This window comes from Leptonychotes weddellii, chromosome 5 (assembly GCF_054177405.1).
Source record: "Leptonychotes weddellii isolate Sample4059 chromosome 5, ASM5417740v2, whole genome shotgun sequence".
Classification (NCBI taxonomy): Eukaryota; Metazoa; Chordata; class Mammalia; order Carnivora; family Phocidae; genus Leptonychotes; species Leptonychotes weddellii.
Genome location: NC_138373.1, coordinates 94052252 through 94074117, shown reverse-complemented (window position 1 = coordinate 94074117; position 21866 = coordinate 94052252). Strand labels below are relative to the sequence as shown.

Genomic DNA, 21866 nt, shown 5'->3' with positions numbered 1-21866 from the left:
CGAGAAATTATCTACTATTTGATCTGGGCAACTGTTAGACTTACCGCCATAGTTAGTTAGGGTGTGCCATCCTGAGCCCAAATGTAGAAACAGCCTGAGGAGATCCCATAAAGACACTAGATCCACTTGTCCAAAAGCTTACAATATGGGGGTCTCATGTCTAGGTGGTTTCCCCATGCACACAAAATTAAATTTTATTTTCTCCTGCTTAAAAAAAAAAAAAAGTGGAGTTGCATTTAATCAAGGATTCTGATGCCAGCAACTAAGATAAAAATCCTACAGTCAGAATGACCCAAAGAAAATCCCATAAATTACGCATAAAGGGTCTACTCACCAGGACACCTAAATATTGCAGTACATATTTGCATCAGTGGTCAAAGTCCTCATTTAACTATCCAGTCCTGTGGGGTAAACATTGTAGTGCTTTTATGGGTGCTAAACTTAAGTTCAGAACATTTTGATGACTTGCCCAAGATCACAAACTAGGAAGTAGTACAGAACTTCTCTGTGTGGACTACACCAATAGTCGTCTCTCCGTCATCATTTGGAATGTCTTCTGGTCAGACCTAGGCAGAAAGACTACAAAATAAACATTGTGGAATTCCTGTGTTAGTTATTACTTAAAAGGTATGCAGAGGAAGAATCAGATACCTCACTTTAACCTGGTCTATAGACACAAATTCTGAAGACCTTTGGAGATTTTTCTCCAAATAGTACATTGTTTAAGGAATCAGAATGAATACAAATTGCCAGCTTTGAATCCCAGCTTTTCTACTTACTGCCTGGTAACCTAAATTACTGACTTACTCTTTGCCTCAATTCCTGTCTATAAAGTAGAGATGTTACTATCTACCTCATATATTTGTTATGGGGGTTACATTAATCATCTAAAGCACTTAGAGCAATAGCACGTAGTAAGTGCTGGGTAACTGTTGGCTGTTCTCAGTGTCATCCTGCACATGCTAACCCTGATGCTAAGGTCGCACTGTCCAAAGCACAAGCAATGTGTTTATAAATTCCTTTCCTGAGAACAACTACTGGGGGCAGGAGCACAGAGGCTTGACATATGTCATATAGGGTGTATGACGGCAGCAGCCAAGCTCCTGCTGACCAGAATGGTTTGCGCTGATATGGCTGACTAGCCTGATGTTCCTCTTCCCTTCTCCACCTCTTTCCCTTGAGCATCCTCCTGAATGGCACAGTTAATGAAAAGCACAACCTTCTCACAGTCTCCAGATTAACAGGATTTAATACACAGTTTCTCTGTATGTGATCTCTGAGTCAAGAAACAAAAAGAATTTTAGAATATCTCTTGGTAACCTATCATTTAAATTCCTTTTAGCATTTAAAAAAATAATTTTCGAAATTCTCTCCAAATGCTCTAAAAAGGGGAAAAGGGGTGGCAGCATCTGGGTGGCTCAGTCATTTGAGCATCCAACTCTTGATTTTGGCTCAAGTCTTGATCTCATGGGTCGTATAAGATGGAGCCCACATCAGGCTCTGCGCTCAGCTGGGAGTCTGCTTGAAGATTCTCTCCCTCCCCATACTCGTGTGCTCATGCGCTCTCTCTCAAATAAATCTTTTAAAAAAAAATTCTCTCCAAATGAAAAATGACATTAACCCTTCACTAAGTGGCTATATTGAAATTAAGCTATTATAAATGCTATGAATTCAACATGAAACATTGATACTATTTTTACCTTTAATATTTCATATGCTTTTCCACTACATTTACAAAAACTGCATGATGAGCAGCCTGCAGAGCAAATTAATTTTTTACATGAAAGAAGATACTGACATGGTTCACTTCTAGCAAATGGATACTAAACCCAAAACAGATTTGTTAGAACAGTGGTTCTCCAAGCATGGTCCTCAAACTAGAAGCACTGGCATCATCTGTGAGTTTGTTACAAATGCAAATCTATGGGCCTCACCTGACCTACTGAATCAGAATATCTGGGGATATAATCCAGGAAACTATATTTTTAATTGAAATATAATTGACATATAACACTGTATAAGGTATACAATGCATTGCTTTGATGCACATATTGCAAAATGTTTACCACCATAGTGTTAGCTAATACCTCTACCACATCACATAATTATCCTTTCTTTTTTGTGGTAACAATACGGTCTCTTAGCTACTCTAAAGTTTATTAATACAATACTATTGTCTATAATCTCTATGCTGTGCATTAGCTTTCCAGGACTTGTCTACTAGTTTCAAATCTGTACCCCTAAACAACATCTCCCCAATCCCCACACCCCACCCCCCAGTCTCTGGTAACCACCATTCTACTGTTTTCACAAGTTCAGCTTTTTTAGATCAGGGAACTGTATCTTAAACTCTCCAGATGATTCTTAAGCACACAATAGTTGAACCACTACATACAATTTTTTAAATCATCACATTAAAAAGGAATCCGCTGCATTTTCTTTCAAATGGTGAGCTCATCTAGTGAATAATAAACTAAGTGGATTTATATGCAAGTTACTTAGGAATTCATAAAGCTAAGTCATTTCCACCTCAGAGGCTTAGCATGTGGTGTTACATCTGCCTGGCATGCTTGTTGCCCTATTCTTTGTGTCTCATTCCTTCTTGTCATTCAGGTTTCAGCTCAAAATCATCTCCTCTGAGAGCCTGTCTTGACTATTCAATTTAATCACTTCTTTCCTCCCCAATATCATGTAAACTTGTTTTATTTTCGTCCTAGTATTTATCACTAATTGAAAATTATTTTTTAGTTCTTATCTGTTTCTCCCATGAGAATATACACTGCATGAAAGCGGGGAATTTGCACTATTCACTACTGTCTCTCCACCTCATACAGTGCCTAGCATATAGTATGTGCTCACTAAATATTTAAAGAATAAATGGATGCATGCATCTCAGGTGCTCCTGTGGCCTACAAAGGAGTAGTGGGAAGTTTTAACTGGGCTGGAAAAAAATGATTAAAATGATACCATATTACCAGGCCAATATCAGCATGTTTCATAAATCAATCTCTGTATAGCAAAGCTGTTTTAATCAAACAGCCAATTCCATATGCTATATGAAGACATGTATATTCACATAAACACATCTGGATGGTAAGTTTGGTTTCTTATTCCTATTAGAGGAGGAGAAAATCTAAATAGGATAGCAAGGTTGGGGTGAAATTTGCATCTTTTATAATATTCTATTTCTACATTTTTTTATGGAATAAAAACACACTTGTATGCTATATACTTTATACACATTATTTTATCTTCAGGAAACCCTGTATCAAAAGTAGCATTATTACCCTTATTGTATGGATGAAGAAATAATTGAGTCACAGGAAGTAACTTAAGTAGAACAGAAAGGTCAGTTTGTGCCAAAGTCATTTTTAACAAGTACTAGTAATTTTCTTTTTTACAATGAACTTTATCATGGAAAATTTTATAACTGTCTCTACCTGAAAATATTTGTACTTTTTTTTCCTGCAGGGTCACTGGTTATGGACTTAGAAACTAAAACATAACTACTGGATAAAACTGACAATAACATTTAGAGGTAAATGTGAAAAGGTCGGAATTTAAAGTCTAAAATGATCAGTAATTTCCAAAATATTCCCAAATTTACAAATTAACCCACAGAATCCTAATAAGCTTCCTTGCTCTTAAGTCTGCTTTGTCTGAAATTAATTTAACTATTCCAACTTTCTTTTGATTAATGTTAGCATGGTATATCTTTCTCCATCCCTTTACTTTTAATCTGCATGTGCCTTTATATTGAAAGTGAGTTTCTTAAAGATAACATATGGTTGGGTCTTGTTTTTGATCCACTGACAATTTGTTTTTTATTGGTATATTTAGACCACTGACATTTAGGGTGATGAAATATCTACCGTATCTGTTACTGTTTTCTATTTGTTGTCTTTGTTCTCTATTCCTATTTTTGTTTTCTACTTTTTCCATTTTTTGTGGTTATCACCAAGCATATTATATGATTCCATTCCTCTCTTTTCTTAGCATATCAACTATACTTTTTTCCCTTTTTTAGTGGTTGCCCTAGAGTCTGCAATGTACATATATAACTAATTCAAGTCCACTTTCAAATAATAGTATACTCTTTCACAGGTTAGAAGAGTCAGATATTCCTAATTCTGTCCCTTATGTCACTGGTGTCATTAATTTCACTTGTACATAAGCTATACATTGCACACACTGTTGCATTTGCTATCATTTTAAACAAACTTATCTGTTCAATCAACTAAGAATAGGAAAAATAAAAGCTTTTCCTATACACTCATTTCTTCTCTAATGCTCTTCTTTTCTTTATGCAGATCCAAGTTTCTGACCTGTATCACTTTATCTCTGAAGAACTTTTCTTGTTTTAACATTGCTTGCACAGGTCTAACTGGCAACAAATTCCCTCAATTTTTGTCTGAGAAGAGTCTTTTATCACTTTAGAAGGATAATTTTGCAGGCTCCAGAATTCAAGCGTGGTGGGTTTTTTCTCTCAACATTTCAAATATTTCACTCCACTCTCTTCTTGCTTACTTGGGTTTTTGAGAAGTCAGATGTAATACCCATCTTTGCTCTTTAAGTAAGGTGTCTTTTTTTTCCTCCAGCTTCAAGATTTTTTCCATCTTTCATTTTCCACAGTTTGAATATGACATGCCTGGGTGTAGTTGTGGGTTTTTTTGTTGTGGTGGTGGTTTTGGTTTTAGTGGGTTTTTTTGGCATTTATGTGAGCTTCCTAGATCCTGGGTTTGTTATCGGACATCAATTTGGGAAAATTCTCAGTCCTTATGACTTGCAGTATTTCTTCTATTCCTCTTTCTTACCATTCTAGTATTCCCCTTATAACTTTTGTACTCATCCCACAGTTCTTGGATAGTCTATGCAATTTTTTAAAATCTTTTTTCTCTTTGCTTTTTAGTTTTAAGAGTTCCTACTGACATAGCAAGTTCAGAGATTATTTCCTGAGCTATGTCTGGTCTACTAATGAATCCATCAAAGGCATGTTTGTTACTGTTACAGTGTTTATCTCTAGCATGTTTTATTCTTAGAATTTCCATCTCTCTGCTTACATTACCCATCTGCTCTTTCATGTTGCCTACTTTTTCCATTAGAGTCTTTTAAAAAAATATATTTATTTATTTATTTATTTGACAGAGAGAGCACAAGCAGGGGAAGCAGCAGACAGAGGGAGAGAGAGAAGCAGGCTCCGATGCGGGGCTCAATCCCAGGCCCTGGGATCATGACCTGAGCTGAAGGCAGATTAACTGACTGAGCCACCCAAGCACCCCCATTAGAATCTTTAATATATTGGTCATAGTTGTTTGAAGTCTCAATCTGATAATTTCAACATCCTTACTATATCTGAATCTGGTTCTGATGTTTGCTGTCTCCTCAAATTGTTTTTTTTTTCCTTTTAGTATACTTTGTAATTTTTTGTTGAAACCTGGACATGATGTAGTAGGTAAAAGGTAAATAGGCCAGTAAATAGGCCTTTAGTGATGTAGTGGTAAGGTGTGGGAGAAGAGGAATTGTTCCATAATCCTATCAGTAGATCTCAGTCTTAATGATCCTGTGCCCCTGGGATATAAACTTCACAAAAAATTTTCAGTTTTTTCTTCCCCTTTGGTGGGACAGGATGGCTAGAAGGAGCTGGAGTTAGGTAGTTCCTTTCCCCCAGGTCAATTAGACTCTGATAAAGCCCAACCAAGTTAGGCTCTGGTAACATACTTTCTCTTGAGGGCAGGCCTTGTTAAGAATAGTTTGTGGGACACCTGGGTAGCTCAGTCAGTTGGGCGTCTGTCTTCGGCTCAGGTCATGATCCCAGGCTCCTAGGATCAAGTCCTGCATCAGGCTCCTTGCTCAGCAGGGATCCCGCCTCTCCCTCTGCCTGCTGCTTCTCCTGCTTGTGCTCTCTCTCCCTCTCTCTGATAAATAAATCTTAAAAAAAAAAAAAAAAAATAGCTTGCTATGGCCTATTTACAATTGATTCCTTTTCCCCTCCTCCTGCCAGGCGCCTCAGAGAATTCTTCTCCAATCTTCACTGTTAGAACCTGGTAGAGCTCTTAGAAATAAAACTCAAAAAAGTGTAAGGAAGCCTCACTATGACTACACCCTTCTGGAATTTTTGGCTCTCAGACTTGTCTACATTGAGCCTCCAGCAATCCATCAATTAGTTTAGGTTTCCTACCTTGACACTGGTTCCCATAAATGTTTCTGCTCTTGACTTTCTGCTTAGGCAAGTTGTGATTCTCCATGTCTTCTCCAATTGTGGGGGCAGTGATTTGCCCTGTGACCTCACTTTTCAAGAGTTGTTTATTTTCAATTTGTTCACCTTTTTACTTGTCAGGATGGAGTATGACCTTCCAAGCCCCTTACATATAGGACTGGAAACCTAGTAAGCTTCCTCAACTTCATAAAATACAATTTTAAAAACTCCAGATGAGGTAGACACAATACCTTTCTATGTGCTTTAAGAAGCCCTTTTCCTACCAGAAGGAATAACTGGGCAAGTGACCAGAAGACACTGAAGTCTTGTCAGAGGTGTTCACCACGAGCAAGTCCCAGAGCTCCAAGGCAGCTGTACCTTTAGAAACCAAAAATAAACAAATTACCTTTATTTCTAAGGTTTAATCAGAAGTCTCAAGGAACCTGCAAGTGCCAACAGGAAAGCCTTCAAGTTGCTAGACAGTAGAGTTCATTTATCAACATACTTAATAAACATAACATGTATAACTGGCAGTTACATGACCTCTTCCTCCCTCCATAAATGGGGGGAAAAAGGTGTTTAACTGTAGAGAGGAACCTGACAAACTGGCCTTTCTAAAAAAGGCATCCAGACTTCTGGGGAAGATGGTCGAACAGGAGGATCCTAAGCTCACCTCATCCCACAGATACAACCAGATAACACTCACATCAGTGTAAATATCTCCACAACAGAACTCTCCACAACTAAATAAAGAGAAGAGGCCACATCAAAGAGGGTAGTAAGGACAAAGATATAGTCCAGAGCTAAAGGGAACCTCCACACTGTCCAATGGAGGGAGGGACACCACAGGTGCAGAAGGAGGAGTGAAACAGACTCACATCAGGGATTCCACAGGGGAAAGAAGAATCCCCATAACATTTGGCTCTGAAAACCAGAGGGGCTGAAGAGTGAGTTCTTACAACCAGCAGGACTTAAAACCTGGAACTTTAAAAATCAGTGGGCTCAGCTCAGGGAGAGCTGGGAGGGCAAGAGGAAACTGAGTCCCTGTTCTTAAGGAGACAGTACAACAACAGCCCCACAGAGATACGGCATAGAAGCAGCAGCTTGAAAATCCCCTGGGGTATACAGGACAGAGATCTTGTTTACTAATTTCAGAGCACGCACTGTAGGTGCAGGGATCCTTGGGAGACTTGGAAGCAGGGGGAGGGAGAACAGACAACAAATGAGCCACTTCCCTCCCCTGCCTCCCACCCTACCAACACTAGCTAACTAACTTGGTAAAAATGAGCCCCACCCTGCATTCTCCTGCAGACATGCCCCCTCCAGATCTCCTTCCACAGCAGACCAGCATAAACCTTGCTGACAGCTTGTGTGGATCCGCCCCCTTTAATACACTCTTGGCCTGATCCACCTAAAGCAATGCCACAAGCCTGGCAGTGTGCGAGCAGCCCCAACAGGGGCCAGTACCACTCCGGAGTGACTCCTGCCCCAGAGAGAGGGAAGGAGAACTACACACACCAGTCAGACTGTGGCTCCAGCAGAGCTGGGGGCAGACAACTAGTCTGACTACAAGCTCAAGCCACCAACAAAAGCCTCTCAGGGGACAAAACAGAAAGAGCCCTGCAGTTCAGTGCTACTGCATCCATGGCAAACACCTGGTCTGACACAACTCAAGCCCAAGGGGGCCCAGACTGGCCCACTAACAGCACAGGAACCAAACACTTCCCACAATAAGCAAAGAGAGCAGCTACAGATGACTAAACTGAAGGCAACATCAGCTCAGCCACAACAGCAGGGCACGCACAACACATATGGGAGACACCCCTGAGGTGCCAGGTTCTAATGAACCGGAGACACTGCATGACAGGGCAGTACAAGACCTCTTCATAAGGCCACTACTTTCAAGAGCAGGAGACATAGCTGACTTTCCTAAAACACAGAAACAGACAAGGATACTTAGATAAAATGAGGAGACACAGCAATACGTCCCAAATGAAAGAAGAGGACAAAAGCACAGCAGGACACCTAAGCAAAACATAGGTAAATAATATGCCTGATAGAGTATTTAAAATAATGATCATAAAGATACTCACTGGACTTGAGATGAGCAGAGGACATCAGTGAGACTCTTTACAACAAGACAGAAAACAAAAAAGAAACAATCAGAGATGAAGAAATCAACAACTGAAATTAAAAATACACTAAAGAGGAATAGACTTGAGAAAGCAGAAAAACGGATCAGCGACCTGGAGGGCAGACTAATGAAAGCAACCCAACTGAATAGGTGAGAGGGAAAAAAATGATACAAAATGAAAACAGACTTAGGGAACTCAGAGACACGATCAAGCATAATAACATTCTCATTACAGGGACGTCAGAAGGAGAAAAGAGAGAAAAGGGGGCAGAAAATTTATTTGAAGAAATAGCTGAAAACTTCCCAAATCTGGGGAAGGAAACAGAAATCCAGATCCAGGAGGCACAGAGAGTCCCCAAAAAAACCAACCCAAGGAGGTCCACACCAAGACACACAGTAATTAAAATGGTAAAAAGTAGTGATAAAGAAAGAATTTTAAAAGCAGAAAGAGAAAATAGTTGCTTGCAAGGGAAATCCCATAAAGTTATCAGCTAATATTTCAGCAGAAACTTCACAGGCCTGAAGGCAGTAGCATGATATATTCAAAGTGCTAAAAGAAAAAAATGCTCCAATCAAAAGACATAGGGTGATGGAATGGATAAAAAAGCAAGACCCATCTACATGCTGCCTACAAAAGTCTCCTTTTAGACCTAGAAACATATGCAGATTGAAAGTGAAGGGATGGAGAAGAATTTAACATGCAAACAGATGTGAAAAAGGACCAAGTAGCAATACTTATACCAGATAAAAAAGACTTTAAACCAAAGACTGTAACAATAAGATACAAAGAAGGACAGGGGATAGTCCAACAAGAAGATATAACAATTATAAATATTTATGCACCAAACATGGGAGCACCCAAATACATAAAGCAGTTAATAACAAACAAAAGGGAAGTAACTGATAGTAATACAATAATAGGAGGGACTTTAACACCCCACTTACCTCAATGGAAAGATCATCTAAATGGAAATACAAGGAAACAGTGGCTTTGAATGACACACTGGAACAGATGTATCTAACATATATTCAGGACATTCCATCCTAAGACAGCAGAATATATATTCTTTTCAAGTGCACATGGAACATTCTCCTTAAGAGATCCCATATTAGGCCACAAATGAAGTCTCAACAAATTCAAAGAGATCGAAATCATACCATGCATCTTATCTAACCACAACACTATGAAAATAAAAATCAACCACAACAAAAAATCATGGAGGTTAAATAACATGCTACTAAACAATGAATGGATTAACCAAAAAATCAGGAAATCAAAAAAATATATGGAGACAAATGAAAATGAAAAAACAACAGTCCAAATCTTTGGGATGCAGCAAAAGCTGTATGAAGGAAGTTTATAGCAGTACAGGCGACTTCAAGAAGAAAAATCTCCAAGAACCTAACCATATCCCTAAAGGAGTTAGAAAAAGAACAAAAAAGCCAAAACCAGTAGAAGGAAGGCAAAAATAAAGATTAGAGCAGAAATAAAACAGATACTTAAAAAACAATAAAACAGATCAATGAAACCAGGAGGGTTTAAAATAAAATAAATATTTTATTTATGTATTTGTCAGAGAGCGAGCGAGAGCACGTGCACGCATAAGCAAGGGAAGCGGCAGGCAGAGGGAGAAGCAGGCTCCCCACTGAGCAAGGAGCCCAATGTATGACTCGATCCCAGGACCCTGGGATCATGACCTGAGCCAAAGGCAGACACTTAAATGACTGAGCCACCCAGGCATCCCAATCTATTGCATTTCTATACACTAATAATGAAGCAGCTGAAAGAGAAATGAAGAAAACAATCCCACTTACAGTTGCACCAAAAATAATAAAACACGAAGGAATAAACTTAACTCAAGGGGTGAAAGACCTGTACTCTGAAAACTATAAAACCAAAGAAACTGAAGACAATACAAACATGGAAAGATACTCCACACTCATGGATTAGAAGAACAAAAATTGTTAAAATGTCCATACTACCCAAAGCAATCTACAGATTTAATGCAATTCCTATCAAAATACCAACAGCATTTTTCATAGAACTAGAACCAACAATCCTAAAATTTGTATAGAACCACAGAAAACCCCAAATAGCCAAAGCAGTCTTGAAAAAGAAAAACACAACTGGAAGTATCACAATTCCAGATTTCAAGTTATCCTACAAAGCTGTAGTAATCCAAAGAGAGTATGGTAGTGGCACAAAAACAGACACATAAGTCAATGAAACAGGATAAAGAGCCCAGAAATAAACCCATACCGATAAGGTCAATTAATCTTCCACAAAGGAAGGAAGAATATGCAATAGAAAAAAAAAATCTTTCTTCAAAAAATGATGTTCAACTGGACAGCTAAATGCAAAAAGAATGAAACTGGACCACTTTCTTACACCATATACAAATATAAATTCAAAATAGATTAAAGACCTGAATGTGAGACCTGAAACCATAAAAATCGTAGAAGAAAGAACAGGTAGTAATCTCTATGACGCTGGCCAAAGCAACATTTTTCTAGATATATCTCCTGAGGCAAGGGAAACAAAAGCAAAATAAACTATTGGGATTTAATCAAAATAAAAAGGTTCTGCACAACAAAGGAATCAATTTAAAAAACTAACAATCTACTGAATGGGAGAGGACATCTGCAATGACAAATCCAATAAAGGGTTGGTATCCAAAATACATAAAGAACTTATACAACTCAACACCATAAAAACCAAATAATACAATTAAAATTGGGCAGAAGACATAAACAGGCATTTCTCCAAAGAAGACATACAGATGGCCAACAGACACATGAAAAGATGCTCAACATCATTCATCATCAGGGAAATGCAAATCAAAATCACAATAAGGCATCACCTCACACCTGTCAGAATGGCTAAAATAAAAAACACAAAAAACAACAAGTGTTGGCAAGGATGTGGAGAAAAGAACCTACCCTGTGGGTAGGAATGCAAACTGGTGTCGCCATTGTGGAAAACAGTATGGAGGTTCCTCAAAAAAACTAAAAATAGAATTATCATATGATCCAGTTATTGCACCACTAGGTACTTACCCAAAAAATATAAAACACTAATTCAAAAAGATATATACACCCCTATATTTGTTACAGCATTATTTATAAGAGCCAAATTATGGAAGCAGCCCAAGGGTCCCAAGTATCCATAGATGAATGGATAAAGAAGTGGTATATACATATAATGGAATATTATTCAGCCATTAAAAAAGAATGAAATCTTGCCATTTGCAAAATATGGACATACTTAAAGGGTATAATGCTAAGTGCAGTATATCAGTCAGGAAAAGACAAATATCATATGATTTCACTCAGATGTGGAATTTAAGAAATAACAGCAAGACAAACCAAAAAACAAACTCAACTATAGAGAACAAACCGATAGTTACCAAAGGGGAGGTGGGGGAAAGGCGAAATAGGTAAAGGGAATTAAGTGTATGTTTATCTTGATGAGCACTGGGTAATGTATAGCATTGTTGAATTATCTATATTGTATTCCTGAAACTAATGTAACACTGTATGTTAACTATACTGGAATAAAAATTTTTTAAGTAAAATTTTAAAAAGCAATATGCCACATCTCAAAAATAGTTTATAGTAACATAACCTTGCTATCATCAATAAGCAATTATAAAATATGCACTGTATACAAATAAATTAACTAATCTATTAATTTAATTATCAAGCTAGCTCAAATCAGAAAACATTAGGGGCGGGGCGCCTGGGTGGCTCAGTTGGTTAGGCGACTGCCTTCGGCTCGGGTCATGGTCCTGGAGTCCCGGGATCGAGTCCCGCATCGGGCTCCCTGCTCAGCGGGGGGTCTGCTTCTCCCTCTGGCCCTCCCCCCTCTCATGTGCTCTCTCTCTCTCATTCTCTCTGTCTCAAATAGATAAATAAAATCTTTAAAAAAAAAAAAAAAAAGAAAACATTAGGGGCACCTGGGTGGTTCAGTTCATTGTCGGACTCTTGGTTTCAGCTCAGGTCATGATCTCAGGGTCATGGGATCGAGCCCCACGTCAGGCTACAATCAGTGTAGAGTCTGCTTGTCCCTCTCCCTCTGCTCCCCTCCCCCACACTCTCTCAAATAAAATCTTAAAAACAGAAAAAGAAAACATTAATAATCACTGTACTGTCTGCCACCTCTATATCCAGCCATATCCCAAGCCCTGTTAAATTAATCATGTAATAAAATTCTAGTCTCAGTAATACTGATTCTCCTCAGCAAAAAACACTCTCATCATATTCCCTGGTAAGATGATGACCAGGCTACTTGAATTCTACTGATATGCTTGGATGTCCCCAGGATCATGGTAGGTCCTATGTAAGCTAAGGACATTAACCCATGAGAATTTCAAAGTCCATATAGAATGTAGAATAAGAGAGATTTAAATTTAATAAAAACTCTAAAGGCATAAGAAAATATTTTTTCCAGAGATATAGAAATGTTAAGAAAACCTGAAATCCTTTCTATAAATTAAAGATATATTTAAGAATTTAAAGGAATACTTTTGTTCATGAAATGACTACTCAAACTCAAGATACACTAGTTTTAAAAATACAGTTTATTCAGATAACACAAATTAGACTTCCTTCATGTGGCTTTCATTTCATTACAAAAAAATAGCTGAATTTTAAACATTATCTCTTAGTTTTGGGGAAGCAAGAAAAAAGTTGAGAAAATATAATCTAAAAAAAATCAGGCAAATTATATTTTCTGAGCAAATACAGTTGCTTGGACTCTAAATCTCACATTCTTTCTTCCTCACTATATTATTTATTTTTTTTTAATTTATTTTTTTTTAAAGATTTCATCTATTCATTTGAGACACAGAGATACAGAGAGAGAGAGAGAGAGAGAGCATGAGCAGTGGGAGAGGCAGAGGGAGAGGAAGAAGCAGACTCCCCGCTGAGTCAGGAGCCTGATGTGGGGCCCGATCCCAGGACCCTGGGATCATGACCTGAGCCGAAGGCAGACGCTTAACCATCTGAGCCACCTCGGCGCCCCCTCTTCCTCACTATATTATTTAACTATAGAAAGCAAGGGCCTCACTGATTCCCTCTGGTGATTCTTATTTCTGACCACAAATTATCCTTGTAAGTGATACCAAGATATAAACTGAAGAAAACCTTAGTATCACTTTTACTTAGCAAAGTGCCCCCCCAAAATCAAAACATATAAGCAAAGATATTAAAAAATTACAACACGCTGTTTCTGTGAAACTGGATACACGCTGTTTCCTATTAATTTGATACAAACTTTTTGGAAAGCAACATAATCCGTGCATATTATAAATCCAAACTCCATGTTTGCCACAAGAAAATTACCATAGGAATTCACCCCAGAAAATAAAACTGGCTTGCTAAAAAAATTTCCAGAAGTATGTATACCGTACAAATGGTATTGAGAGTTTGGTAATTAAAACATTCTTCCCTACATGCACTTTTTTTTCTTTTTTTTTACTATGTTAGTCACCATACATTATTAGTTTTTGATGTAGTGTTCCATAATTCATTGTTTGCATATAATACCCAGTACTCCATTCAATACATGCCCTCCTTAATACCCATCACCAGGCTAACCCATCCCCCCACCCCCCTCCCCTCTAGAACCCTCAGTTTGTTTTTCAGAGTCCATAGTCTCTCATGGTTTGTCTCCCCCTCTGACTTCCCCCCCTTCATTTTTCCCTTCCTACTATCTTTTTTTTTTTTTTAACATATAATGTATTATTTGTTTCAGGGGTACAGGTCTGTGATTCATCTGTCTTACACAATTCACAGTGCTCACCATAGCACATACCCTCCCCAATGTCTAACACCCAGCCACCCCAACCCTCCCACCTCTGTGCACTTTTACTTATTAACTAAGCTACATCAGCTAATTATTGCTATGTAAAATACAACCCAAAATGCAGGGGTTTCACATCCACAAGTATTTATTTAGCTCATAATTTGGTGGGCTGACAATTCAGACTGTGCCCAGATGGGTGGTTACTGGGTTATTGCTGAGCTCACTAATGCATGAGGTCAGCTACTGGGTGGGTGGGGTGATAGCTGTCCAAGAGGGCCTCAGCTGGGATGGCTCATCGCTCTTCTATGTGGTCTCTCATCCTTCAGCTGGCTTGCCCAGAATTTTCCAACACAGCTGAGCATCCTTTTAAGAAAGCATAAGTATGCAAGCCCTCTTGAGTCTAGGCTCAGAACTGACACAAAGTCACATCTGCTAGATTTTATAGGCAAAATCAACTTACGACACCTACCCAAATTGCAAGGATAGAGAAATAGATTCCACCTCTTAACTGAAGAACATGCAACATTATAATGTACCAGTTGTGACTGTAGGGAGGGATAGAGAATCATGACCATTTTTGCAATCTTCAGTATTTCATTTGGTTTCTACCCCTCTTATATCCATTCTGCTCAAAAATGAAGACAGCATTTATTTCCCAGTGACTTGTAATATTTGTAAGTATACCTGCCAGAAAGCCTTACCTGAGCATCCTAGCCAAAAGTGATATATTTTAACTCTCTTTCTATAAATAATTCAATCATGATATTCTGTATTCTCTTTATGGTAGTTCCTACTAAACCATGAGATTTATGTGACTAGGGATCAATCTATCTTGTTTTCTTCTGGTCATTGCTTTCACAGTGCCTACACTGAGTACACATGAATGAACAAAGGAATTAATCCTTTATTAAATGAAAAACTCACTGGGAAAAGGGCTATCTCAATTAATATGTATCTCCCATAACCTCTAGGTTTTTGCACATACATATTTAAGTCCTCTAAAAATAATTGTTAACTACATTTTTATATGAAGAGCAAAAGGAGGACTTAGAGGTTAAGAATTCTGGAAAATATATATACTTTCTTTACCTTGCAGGATTTTTTAATGTGTTAAGGCTGCATGTTCAAAAATATGTGTAGCCATCCCAGTGACATTTGAAACTTAACTAGATGTCTGGAAATGTTGTATGGAACAGGCTGTAAACACTGACCTCACCACATTGCAAAGGAGAAAAAAAAGATAAATATGACCTTATAGCTATAAAAAACAACATGTTATAGTGATTCTACAATAGCACCCCTACCCCAAACCCACAGTTAGTTGTAAACAGCTCTGCAACTCTGGGTCTCAGTTCCACATCATTATTTCATCAGCCATTTCATTTACAATGGTCATCTTTTTATTTCACATTATAAAAACATGAAGGTTAATGCCACTAAAGAACATTTAATAATTACGGTTTAATAGAATCTATTGGCTTTAAACAGTCTAGTTTCTTTCTGCTACTTATGAGTTCCAATATCACAGAATTTGGAGGAACTCAATATTTTCTCTCTTAGGCTACAAATGCTCACTTCAATCAATAATATTATGGGGTGATTAGCCAAAGATGACATATGCTGTGTAGAACACATACTGGTTATTGTTATTAATGGTAATAAGCTGAGAAGGAAGTGGGCCTGGTGTGATAGCAAAGAAGGAACTTTTGGCTACATAAGGCCTTGAATTAGTTAGATGGCTTGTAAAACGCTACAGAGCCTAATTCCTGTTCGAGCCATATGATATGGTAAATAAAAATAAGTCTAGGCCATCTTAAAAACATCCCCATTTCTGTCATTCCAGTGACTGCAGAGTGACCAAATCTACCCAAGAGAAGTGTCTCATTCCTTCAACAAAAATTTAATAAGTACCTATTGTAAGATACACTTTATTCTAGGCATTGTATACAACATGGCAAAAACTATTCTACATTTTACAGCGAAATTCAGAAAAGATTTCTAGATTAAGAAATAAACTGAAATATGTTACCTTCATGGGTATTGAACAAAGAAGTCATTACTTAGAGCCATTATGAAGTAATTTGGAAAATGCCACTTAGCAATTTTGGGGAGGGGTGTCACATCATATAAAGTCAGATGAAGTCATTTCCAAGTAAAAACAGATATGGAAAATCATGATCCTTGTATCTGATCTTACATAAAATGAAGTAGTGCCCCATTATCAACTATTAAAGACAGACTGGAATTAACTAATATCAAACATAATAAAGTTTCAGTATGCAGTAGACCCTTGAACAACACAAGGTTTGAACTGCAGGGGTCCACTATACTTGGATTTTTTATAGTACTATTAATGTATTTTCCTCTTCCTTATGATTTTCTTAATAACATTTTTTCTCTAGCTTACTTAAGAATACAGTATATAATGCATATAACATACAAAAAGTGTGTTAATTGACTATTCATGTTATCGGTAAGGCCGCAATAGTAGGCTATTAGTAATTAAGTTTTTAGGGGAGTCAAAAGTTATATGTGGCTTTTTGACTACACGAGGGTTGGCACCACTAACACCTGTGTTGTTCAAGAGTCAACTGCAATTAAGTTATGACAGGAAAAAGATATCTTTGCACTTCATTGTACTTTGATTTTTCAAATGTTGCTAAATTCTCTTTTGGTCTACCTTGTTAATCACTCTCAATTTTTATACTTCACCTTTTCTCTAACTCATAAATTACATTTCAATAAAAATCCTTAAAGCAACAAATAAGAGGCAAATATGGTTCACATACAACATATTCAATGACACCAAAGTATTTGTGAGAACCAAATAATTTGGCTGAGAACCCAATGACCAATAGCAGCCAAAAGAGTTAACTATTATGCCAATATGCAACAGAAAAATAGACTTTGCAATGTGAGCAAATGATTTCACCCTAACAGAAAAAAAAAAAAAGTACTGGTATATGAGCGAGGTTTAAAATGTCTAATTCTAAAACTGAAATCTAACATCAGAAAGAACTGTCATTAGTCTTACCCATTCATTCTTACAGGTTCTATTTTTTCAAGCATGGAAATAGTTCAATGGCTTCAGTGAATATTAGGTTTTACATATTTTCTATTTAAAAAAAAAGCAGAGTTATTCTCCATATTACTGCAATAGGTCTTGGTTCTGATTTTTTGTGTGTACATAATTATATTTTTATTTTTTTATTTTTTTTTAAAGATTTTATTTATTTATTTGAGAGAGAGAGAATGAGAGAGAGCACATGAGAGGGGGGAGGGCCAGAGGGAGAAGCAGACTCCCCACTGAGCAGGGAGGCCGATGCGGGACTCGATCCAGGGACTCCAGGATCATGACCTGAGCCGAAGGCAGTCGCTTAACCAACTGAGCCACCCAGGCGCCCACATAATTATATTTTTAAATGGTAGATTCTTTCCATGGACCCCCAAAAATGCACTACAGGATGGAATGTAGCAACATACAAATCAGAGGCAAATAGGACATCAGTTCTGGAGTAGGCAAGGCTAAATTGCAAACCAAATAAAGGGTGTGGGCAAAGTCCATGATCAACAACTAGAAACCTATGTTAACATCAAAATGAGGTAAAGCATAGTCATTAAGCATAGGCTTTAGAGTTAGATGATTTGAATCTTGTCTCTACCACTGACTGGATGACCTGGGAAAGTCACTTCACAAATTTAAAGTTCAATTTCCTTATCTATAAAATGGGGATAATCTTCATAATGTTGTTGTGAGGATTAAAAAAGGTAGTGTATATAAATTACTTCAGTGTCTTTCACATAGGTAAGGTCAATCCACAAATGATTACTAATTGTTTTATATAAATGTACTAGGCACTATTTCCAAGGGCTCTTGAGCTATAAAATTTATATACAGGTTAGTACATTTTAGTAGTTATTATCATTATCAGGTCATAAGGCAAAAGTTAGGTTAAGGAATAAAAACCAAGATGAAGTGAAAGAGATATAAAAGTTATGAACTAGAGCCAAAGTCAGAAAGTAAGGTAAACAAAGCAACAAGAACAAAGGTTTAAAGGAGAAATGTGAGGTGATAACAGCTATAATGCTAGAATGAGAGCTAGCTACATGTGGTCTGGTTCTGCTTCAATCCATTTTACAGAACCAACTGGATTTACTGAGTGCCCGTTGTATGAAAAGCACTATTTTAGGACATATACATTTAAAAAATATATTGCAAAACAGGGTTCTAGCTCTCATCAGTAAATGTAGCAGTGAGGAGAGTAAGACCTGTAAACATGAACTATCTCAGTTACCTAATGCTATGTAACAAATCACCTCCAAATTTTTATTAGCTTGAAACAACATACTTTGATCACAAATATGCAACATGAGCATGGCTAGCAGGGACGGCTTATCTCTATACACTCTTGGCTGGGGCTGCTTAAAAGCAGAGGGATAGTTCATTTGCTCACACATCTGGTGTCCAGGCTGAGAAGACCCAAAAGACGGGCTCCTCAAGCAGCTTACTCTATATGGTCTTTCCACATGGTCTCTCCAGCATGGAGGTTTAGTAGCAGCCAGACTTCTTAAATAGCAGTTCAGGGCAGTAGAGGTATGTGTCCTGAAAGAGGGAAAAAAGAGAGCACCAGCTGGAAACTGTATTACTTTTTGTGATATAATCTTGGAAGTCATGCAGCATCACTTCTATCTCATTGTTTGTTAGAAATAAGTCATCAAGGCTCACTCATATTAAGAGGAGAGTAATTAGACCCCACTGTTTGTGGAAGGGGAGTCAAAGTGCAAACATATCCTCTGGCCTTGAATTATATTCTTTCTGCATGCAAATTATAGACTCCACATCCCAAGACAACCCTCCCCCCAGGCAAAAGTCTCACCTGTTATGGCACCAGACATAAGTTCAAAGTCCAGAATCTCATCCAAGTGTGTATGACACTCTCCAGATACTATTTATCAAGCACAGCTCCCCAAGTATAACTATTCTCAATCTGAAGACCTGGGAAACTACAGATATAAGTTATATATCCTCTGCACATCAAAATACAATGGTTTAAAAGGCATAAGGTAATTTTTATAGACTTTTGTATTGAAAAGGGGTGAAATAGAGGTAACAAGAGTTACCAGTCAATAACAATTCTGAAATCCAGTCAGGCATATACTGATAGTCCCTTGATGCAGCACAGCATGTCTATATATCTTAATTCCACCCTCTGAGCTCATGGTTCAACCCCCTTCATCATCATTTTCCATAAAAAAACTGCTTATGTTTGCAGCTAAGTAGTTTCATCAGCCTACTTCCTACAAGTAGTACTTTGGAAGTCCAAATGCCTCTTTTACGTTGTACTGGCTCTGTCCCTTTTAGTCCAAGCAGGCAGTGTTTCTCCAAGTACACTTCTCTTAAAACTTTGTAGGTCTCTTAGGGGTGTCTGGGTGACACAGTTAAGCATCCAACTCTTGGTTTCAGCTCAGGTCATGATCTCAGGATCCTGAGATCGAGCCCCGCATCAGGCTCAGTGCTCAGAGGGGAGTCTGCTTCTCTCTCTCTAAAATAAATAAATCTTTTAAAAAAACAAAAAAATAAAACTTTGTAGGTCTCTTATGAATAGTACTGGGGTTCACCCTATTAGAAAAAAGCTACATCCACAAAATTCATCAAGATAAGTCATTCTCAGGGCACTGGGGTGGCACAGTCAGTTGAGCATCCAACTCTTGATTTTGGCTCAGGTCATATCTCAGGGTCATGAGATCAAGCCCCACATTGGGCTCTGGGCTGGGCGTGGAGCCTGCTTAAGATTCTTGCTCTCCCTCTCCCTGTGCCCCTCTCCACTGAACGCTTTCTCTCTCTCAAATAATCTTAAAAAAAGGTAAGTCATTATCTTTGGCTTCCTGTCCTTGATGTTCTTAAAAGCCAAGTTGTTGAATAGAAACAATGTGCAGTTCATGTCCTTTAAGATCCTTAAAGATGTTTATCTGTTTGAGATACTACCGCAAATCTTTCTGAAGTCCTTGAAAGAGTTGTACAATAACACCTTTGTCATCATCTTTATTCCCTATATTCCTGATATTGTCCTGCAACTGACCTTTGTTCAAAAGCCTTTTCATAATTTTAGCATTGTATGCCATCTGAAGAAACTGGAATAAAAAAGTCTTATTTTTGATTCCAGCAAGTCCTAACTTCATTATATACAAAAGTATTTCTTTCGCTTAACACTCTCATCTTGCATTTTACTACAGGCAGCTAGAAGTCACTATAACACTTTGAAATCTCCTGAATTTTGTAGCTCTATTTCCTCATTAGTTCTATTTTCTGCATTCCTACAGGTGACAGTGTTGCTTCATTACATAATAAACGTCCCATTCTTCCAACTTTCAATAACATTATCCTCAATTTCCTTTCAGTCCTCACTGATGAACCACTAACATAAGGTTACCACTAACAGTCTCTTCAAAGGCTACTACACTTTAACCATTTTCTCAAGATCCTCCCAGCTTCAGCCTGCCACTCCATCCCAGAGCTATGTTTTAGGTTTTTGTTGTGGCAGCACCTCACTTCCAGGTACTAAAATGTGCTCTGATTATCTACTATTGGGCAACAAACCCCAAAACTCAGTGGCTTAAAACAACATTTATTTTGCTCATGAAGCTGCAGTCTAGACAAAAGACTGGTAGAAAAAATTAAAACCTAAATAAGTGGATATAACATATTCATTAATTGCACAACTCAAGATTATTAAGATGTCAATTTTTCCCAAATTAGTAACAGATTCAACACAATCCCTATCAAAATATAACTAGATTTTTTTTGTAGAATTGACGAACTGAGACCAAATGTTATATGGAAATGCATATAAAGCCAAAATAATTATTTTAAAAAACAGGTAACAACACTGATTTCAAAACCTACTATAAAGTTACATTAATCAAGACAATGTGTTCTTCACATAAGAAATATAGAGATATATCTATAATATATATTAGAACACAGATCATAATAAATAGGTAAAATAATAAAAACAGTAGAATATAATAAAGAGTTCAAACCTACACATCATAGTCAAGTGATTTTTGACAAAGGCATAAAGTTAATTCATTGGGTGCAAGAACTGTCTTTCAACAAATGCTGCTGGAGCAATTAGATACCTGTATTTAAAAAAAAAAAAAAAACTTTTGACCTTATGTGGTACAAAATAAATAAAAGCTAGAAATAAATCATAGACCTAAATGTTTGGTGGTTTCAAACAATGCTGGAGCTATAGGGAAGGAAACAGAAGTCATTCTAGAATGACAGCTTTTTTCTGTCAGGATTTGGAAAGTATAAATACACTGTATTTTGTCTTCCATTAATGCTATTAAAAAGTCATCTAACAGTGTAGCTCTCCTAGTAGGAAGGTAGTCTTTTTCCTCTCCAGCTGCTTTCAAGATATTCTTTGAGGCTCTGCCATTTTATTATACTGGGTCTATACATGGATTTCATATTATTTTTCCTACTTGGAAACTGTTAGACTTCTTGAATTTGTGAATTAGTATGACTGATCAATTTTGAAAAATTATCAGGCATTATCATTTTAAATTATGCCTCTATTCCATTCTCTCCTCTGCTGTGGATACTTCAATTAGTAGATGTTGGAGCTTCTTATTCTATCCTCCTTATTGTTTCACTCATATTTTCTATTTCTTTCTCTTATGCATTCTGGACAATTTATTCTGATATATATTTCATTTCAAAAATT

At 37.4% G+C, this 21866-nt stretch overlaps 1 long non-coding RNA gene across 2 annotated transcripts; it reads right to left on the bottom strand.

Moving 5' to 3' along the window:
• Nucleotides 1-6441: 6441 nt before the first annotated feature.
• On the bottom strand, nucleotides 6442-20999 carry LOC115942323 (uncharacterized). Of its 2 annotated transcripts, none has more exons than XR_004076919.2 (3): nucleotides 19014-20999; nucleotides 18646-18739; nucleotides 6442-6574 (listed from the first exon to the last, which is right to left on the bottom strand). It is a non-coding gene; the product is annotated as an uncharacterized LOC115942323 (long non-coding RNA). The 2 variants fall into 2 exon arrangements; XR_014145660.1 differs by lacking the exon at nucleotides 6442-6574 and adding an exon at nucleotides 17085-17251.
• Between the last annotated feature and the right edge of the window lie 867 nt (nucleotides 21000-21866).